Raw genomic sequence first — 6116 nt, 5'->3', positions numbered from 1 at the left:
GGAGTCCATTCTGTCCTTCAACTATGTGGGTCCCAGGGATCAACTCAGTCATCAGGCTTGGCAACAAGTGCCTCTCCTGTGAGCAAATTCTCTGTCCCCCGTTTGCCTCCTTCCTTCCTTCCTTTATTGAGGCAATTTTGAACAGGCCTGTTTCTTGATTTCTCGATTTCTTCTTCAACATGTTTGCCACAGGTGTGAAGGAAAGTGACTGATTTCTTTCTTTCTTTCTTTCTTTCTTTCTTTCTTCCTTCCTTCCTTCCTTTTTCAAGACAGGGTTTCTCTGAAGGTTTTTGGAGCCTTTCCTGGAACTAGCTCTTGTAGACCAGGCTGGCCTCGAACTCACAGATCTGCCTGCCTCTGCCTCCCGAGTGCTGGGATTAAAGGCGTGCGCCACCACTGCCCAGCTAAGGCGATTTCTATGTTTACGTTGTATCCTGCCCCTTGGGTGAAAGCAGTTACTCATTTCCAGGACATTTTAGGGTCTTATGATAGAATCATGTTGTCAGCAAGGAGGGGCACCATGGCTGCTTCGCTTCCTGCTCATGTTCTTTTTCTGGTGCTTTTCTGATTGGAGGGCCCCGAGAATTCCAGCACCCTAGTAAATAGGCGTGGGAAAGTAGACGCTCTTGTTTTGGTTTATTTGAAGCACAGGATAAGGTTGAGACTGTCTCAACTTCTCGGCGTGGCTAAGGATGACCTTGAGTTCCTGATCCTCCCTGCCTTTAGCTTCAAATGCTGGGGACAGGTGTGAGTCTCTCCTGATTGGTGGAATCTTATTTCTTTTCTACTCATCTATTTAAATGACTCCCGTGTGGAAAGTAAGAGTCTTTGTTTGCTCGGATAGTGGTGGTGCACACCTTTAATCCCAGCACTTGGGAGGCAGAGGCAGGCGGATCTCTGTGAATTTCAGGACAGCCTGGTCTACAAGAGCTAGTTCCGGGACAGGCTCCAAAGCTACAGAGAAACCCTGTCTCAAAACACAAAACAAAACAAACAAGCAAACAAACAAAAGATCAATATCTCCAGCTTGTTAAGACTAGCAGTACCTTCTCCAAGACCTAATGTCTTAGCGCTAACTACGGCTGTCCAATTCTATCCACCTTCTTGAATTGAAGTCTTCTGTGGTTTCAGTAACAATACATCGACCCATGTGTCTCTTCCCCCCTCTCCAGTCCCTTCTCAGACTCACTTGCAATTTCATCTTCTTCTCTCCACTAGATGAAGGGATTGCTAAAGGTTTGGTCCTAGACTGGAGTGGTGGCCCGTGTCTAGAATCCTGGCAAACAGGAGGCTGAGGCAGAAGTAGGTTTAAGGTCAATGTGGCTATATAGGGGGAACTGCTCCAAAACAAAAGCTGCCTTAACTTGCTTTCTATTGCTGTGATAAACACCATAAGAAAAGCAGCTTGGAGAAGAAAGGGTTTATTTATTTGGCTTACATGTCCTGATCACAACCCATCACTGAAGGAAGCCATGACAGGAACTCAAGTGAGGCAGGAACTGAGGCAGAACCCCAGAGGAACAATACTTACTGCCTTGTTCCCCACGGCTTGGGCCACCTGCCTTCTTACGTAACCCAGGGCCACCTGCCCAGTGGTGGCACCAGTCACAGCGAGCTGGGGCATCCCACATTAATCATCAGTCAAGAAAATGACCCCACAGCCTTGCTTATAGGCCAATCCGATAGAGATGTCCTCCCAACTGAACTCCCCTCTTCCCACATGATCCTGATCTGTGCTAAGATGACAAAAAAGGCAAAGAAAAAGAAGAAGAAAAAACCCCAGCCTGAAGCACTGACCCTGGAACTACTGCTCCGGGCTTTCAGATGACGTATGTACAGGAAGGATGAAGACGTCAAAGACAGCAACCTGTGTCATGGAGATACCTCGTTCTCAACATGTCCAAGCCGGTTCCATCATCTTTGTGACTCCTCTATTCCAGTAAACAAAACAGAACAGGAGACAAAATCTGCTCTTCTAGGCTCCTCTTTTTCTTTCTTTCTTTTTCCTTTTCTTTCTTTTTTTTCTTTTTTGACAGCCCTGGATAAGCCGGTGCCATCTATGTAGACCAGGCTGGCCTGAACGCACAGTGATCTGGTTGCCTCTGCCCCCCTAGGTGCTGGGGTTAAAGGCGTGCACCACTGTTGTGTGACAAAACTTTCCTTGGGGAGACAAAACACTCCTTTACTCACCCCAGACAGGGAACCCACAACAGACTCAAGTATAGACACCATCACAGTCCAGCTTGGTCAACCAGTGAACTTTATTGGGGTTAACTTACAGGAACAGAAATGACTCAAAGGCATCACTAAGGCCCACCCCAGCTTGGGGGACAGCTCACAGAAGCTAAGAACCTAGAGAACTGCACAGCCTGTAGGCTGCTCAGCAGGCTGGAGAGTCCTTTCCAGGAGCCTCAGTTGGCCTCAACCTTTTTCTTTCTTTCTCTTTTTTTCTTTCTTTCTTTCTTCCTTTTTTTGGGGGTTTTGTTTTTTGTTTTTTCGAGACAGGGTTTCTCTGTAGCTTTGGAGCCTCTCCTGGAACTAGCTCTTGTAGACCAGGCTGGCCTTGAACTCACAAAGATCCGCCTGCCTCTGCCTCCCCAGTGCTGGGATTAAAGGCATGCAACACCACTGCCCGGCTTCTAAACCTTTTTCAGGCAGCTCATCCGAGAGTCGTCTTTGCAGCTGGACTCTGCAGTCATGCATTGGTGGCGCACACCTTAAATCCCAGCACCCTGGAGGCAGAGGCAGGTGGACCTCTGAGTTCGAGGCCAGCCTGGCCTACAGAGTGAATTCCAGGACTGGCCCCAAAGCTACATGGAGAAGCCTTGTCTTGAAAAACCAAACAAACAAGATAACTCAAACAAAAGAACAGCTGGGCTCTGAAGTCCCTAGCAAGAAGGGGCCTAGGAAATCTGCCCCGTTTCAGGAAGTTCTTGAAGGTATTTCTTGTTTGACTCTCTACTTAAAGAGCCACCTACATCCTGGATGGAAAGTTTTAATCTCATAGGAGACTGTTACACAACAACCATCACCCCTGACTCCTTTTTTGCTTTCTTTTTTTCTCTTGGGGGGGGGGCGGATAAGATTTACAGCATTCTCTGTGTAACCCTGGCTGTCCTGGAACTTGCTTTGTAGACTAGGTTGATATCAAACTCACGGAGATCCACCTGCCTCTGCCTCCCTCCTGAGAGCTGGGATTAAAGGCATTGCCACCGCTGCCAAACTGAGCCGAGAGTTTTTATTCACTAAGGTATTTGAAGAGTCAACAGCAAACACCTTGGTCATAGTAGGTGCTGAATAAATTGAATAAATTCCTGTAAAATCGGAAGGAGATTCAGGAGAGATGGCTCTGCAGAAAGGGCCCTGGAGGCGGTCACAGCGTGTTAAGTTGGGAGCATAGACCCCCAGCCCCTCGCATCTATCCCAGCCTCCAGGCCTGAGAGTTGTATTGGTCTGGACTCCAAATCCCAGGATGCCAGGTCCTGATCCCCACCACAGAGTATTTAAACGAACTCCCGAAAGAGGAACACGTGGTTTCTTTTTCTTCCTCCAGGTGGTCATGTTCGAGGCCTCCCGTTCCCCGAGGAGCGCAGGACTCCCATTTTAATTTGGCTTGATTGGGAATTTACGTCGGCAGAGAGCTTGTGTTAGGAAAAATTCCTAACACAGAGGACCTAGGTTTGAGTCACAGAACTGACTTGGTGGCGCACAAGCATCCAAACTCCAGTTCCAGGGGATCCAGTCCCCTCCGCTGGCTTCTACCACCAGCACCAGACACATAAATGGTGTGGAGACATATATGCACATAGACAAAACATTTGCAAACATAAAATTAAAATTTTAAAAATTGAAATGAATTCTCCTCTGTAAGAATATGAACTAGGTCAGGTGGTAGTGGCGCACACTTTTAATCCCAACACTCAGGAGGCAGAGGCAGGTGGATCTTTGAGTTTGAGGCCAGCCTGGTCTACAGGCCTGTCCCAGACTCCAGGACACCTAGGACTACACAGAGGAACACTGTCTTGAAGAAATAAAAGAAATGAACAACAATATGAATTAGAGAGGGTTTTAAAAAAGAAAGATAGGAAAAATGGAAAAAGAAACAAAAATCCACAAGAATAATTAAATAGTGATAAAGGAGACAACACACTCGCATTGAGAAGGGTGAACTACTGAAGCCCAGAGGGCAAAGACAAAAGAAGAAATTCTCATTTTTCCCCTTGGACTGCAATGCACCAACAGCCTTATGTGGGCTCTGCAGAAACTTGTTTAAAGAACTGTTTTTGCACGCTGGGCGGTGGTGGCGCATGCCTTTAATCCCAGCACTCGGGAGGCAGAGGCAGGCGGATCTCTGTGAGTTCGAGACCAGCCTGGTCTACAAGAGTAGTTCCAGGACAGGCTCCAAAGCAACAGAGAAACCCTGTCTCAAAAAAAACCTGTTTTTACTTTATGTGTTCATTTATTTTTGAGGAAAGGTCCAGGCGAATAGCCCAGGCTAGAGTGGAATGCCGACTTCTTCAGCTTTACCTTTGCCAGTTTCTGGCCTTACAGCACGCATGGTTCTGTTGGCCATTTGTATTCACTAAAATAAAACCTTTGGTCAGGTGCAGAGGCACACACACACCTCCCTTGCCAAGACGGTGATAGTCTGAGTCCGGGAATTTAGGGTGGCATGCAGAGTGAAGTAAAGCTCTGCCACGAAAGAACCCCCGCCTCCTCCCACAGTGGTGAGATTTATTACTGCACATGACTTGGTGAGGTACAGGAGAACACAGTGGATGCCCCTAGGAATGCAGGCCTGCCACTGTCCAGGGGACCACAACTGAGGATATAGTTGACCCCACAGCCATCGGGAAGGAGCCGTTTCTCAGGGAATACGTCTTCAAATTCACCTGCATTACATGTGATGGGGCCCCACTGCTTTGAGATGTGGATCAGCTGCTGACCAGGAACTTGAACTTGCCTCCAGGTGGGGCCTGGAGCATATGTTCCTCATCAGGCATCTTGGAGCAGAGGACAGGGTGACCCGGCTTAAGTGAACCCTGGCCTTTGTGCCCTGGGGCTTCCCAAAAGCTTCCTGCATCCCGTCTGCAGTCTAGAGTGGGCATAGCTGCTGGAGAATTGTTTCCTACTTCCTTTAGGACAACCACATAGGTAAAAGGCTGCTCTGTGCAACCATCGCACGCCAGGCGCCCCCATGGGGCAAAGGGACCTTCCTGGTTGGCTCAGTTGGCTGCTGAATGCGTTTTGTTTTGAGGCAGGGTCTACACAAGCCCTGGATAGCCGCAAACTCTCTTTGTAAGCCAGGATGGTCTTGAATACAGAGGGACCTGCCTGCCTCTGCCTCCCCAGTGCTGCTGTAAGCTTTTGCTATTATGTCTAGGTCTTTCTGGGATAAACCTTCAATGGGGTGTTAGCAGAACTGCACATTCAGCAATGCTGATCACTAATGATATTCTCTTTTGGAGAAAGGGTCTCAGTACCTTCCTCTGGCTGTCCTGGAACTCACTGTGTAAGACTGGGGTGGCTTCCAGCTGGAGAGATCTGCCCGCCTCTGTCTCCCAGAGTGTTGGGATTAAAGGCTTGCTAATGGTTTTCAAACAAGTTTCCATTATCTCAAAAGGTGAGGAAATACATCTACATCACAAAGCCCCCCCCCCCTGGAGTGAACAGGTGTGACGTTCAGAGACGACTGAATGACAAAGAGGAAACCACAGACACAAGAATCAGACAAGAGCTTGGGAAAAGAACCTCTCAAAAAAAGGCAACCAGTATGAGGAATAACAAAACTAATTTAGTTTATAGAATTTATGCTGGTGTAGAGGGAAAATTCAGCGATTTACTGTTATAGAAAATGCATAACCTGATGTTTGCGGCCTAAATATTTGGGACGTGTCCGGAGAGAAGCTTGATATTCGATCAACTTTTGTACAAATCCTTCTGTTTTTACTAGTCTTATATCAAGAATCATGTTCTCGGGATCTCAGCTTCTCTGGGCTTGCCTTTTCAAATGGCCCTGCCGGGGACCTACGAAGGTTTCTAAAAGGCTATCCCTGTCTAGAATAAGTGCTTCGACAAAAGGGGAAATTTTGTGGAAATTTCTTCCATTTGACGTT

The 6116-nt window shown here is 47.6% G+C and overlaps 1 pseudogene; it reads right to left on the bottom strand.

The window, feature by feature from the left end:
• Positions 1-5119: 5119 nt before the first annotated feature.
• Positions 5120-5239, bottom strand: LOC142834498 (small nucleolar RNA SNORA70; annotated as a pseudogene).
• Positions 5240-6116: the final 877 nt, after the last annotated feature.

Source organism: Microtus pennsylvanicus, chromosome 13 (assembly GCF_037038515.1).
Source record: "Microtus pennsylvanicus isolate mMicPen1 chromosome 13, mMicPen1.hap1, whole genome shotgun sequence".
NCBI lineage: Eukaryota > Metazoa > Chordata > Mammalia > Rodentia > Cricetidae > Microtus > Microtus pennsylvanicus.
Note: the sequence above shows the minus strand (reverse complement) of the source record. Positions and strands in the feature narration are given on the sequence as shown.